The sequence below is a fragment of the Corvus moneduloides genome, chromosome 1 (genome assembly GCF_009650955.1).
Source record: "Corvus moneduloides isolate bCorMon1 chromosome 1, bCorMon1.pri, whole genome shotgun sequence".
Classification (NCBI taxonomy): domain Eukaryota; kingdom Metazoa; phylum Chordata; class Aves; order Passeriformes; family Corvidae; genus Corvus; species Corvus moneduloides.
In genome coordinates, this window is record NC_045476.1 from 122662363 (window position 1) to 122663253 (window position 891).

Sequence of the window (891 nt, forward strand, 5' to 3'; positions counted from 1 at the left end):
TGCCGCACGCCGAGAGCAGGGGCGGGGCTGCGGCCGTTCTGGCAGCGCGCTCCCCCCGAAAAAGCCCCAAACCCAGCAAAAGTACAGTCAGGTGTATGACTTCTGACAACCTTCGCTGGGCACTGCACCAAGTCTGAGCGAGTGCAAGAAGCGTATGGACAACGGTCGTCAGTCCCATGGTGTGATTCTTGGGGTGCTCGGTGCGGGGCCAGGAGTTGGACTCCATGATCCTTGTGGATCCCTTCTAAGTCAGATCTTCTGCGATTCTGTGAACCTCTTACCCTCTCCCTCTCTCAGCAGTGCTGCTAACGCTGCCCCTGTTTGTACCGCGCTAACACAGCGCGAACTACGTCGCCGGGAATCCCCTTCCTTCGACCGAGCTTTTCTTCGGCTGGCAGGAGGCTCAGAACATGAAAATAATGAACTTGATTTTTATTAGCGTCAAAGGGATGGGGAAAAGCCCCTCTCCCCTCTAACAGAAAAGGTTTATATATATATATAAACGTTTCGAGGTTTCGGGGGTTTTTTTGGTTTTTTTTTAAGAAGCCTAAGGGTTACTTTTATATTAAATGGAATGAGGGTTTCAAATCGCAACTTCAGAGTCAGTTTGGAAGATACAAGTTCCGAGTCAGTACAACAGAGCAGGAGACAAACTTTGGCATTGGCCAAGCATCACACTGCGAGGTGCTACCGTGCTTCTTAGATCTAGTCTAAATCTTGTGTGTTCCAATGGGACATATCACATTTCTAAAGATTGACATTTACACATCATTACTAATGGAATTCTGTTTATCAACTGAGCTAGATGCCACGTTACTGCGAGTTTTAGTCGAGAACAGCATCGTGAAACCATTTTTGCCATAAACAGGAGTGTCTACTTCACAAAAACAG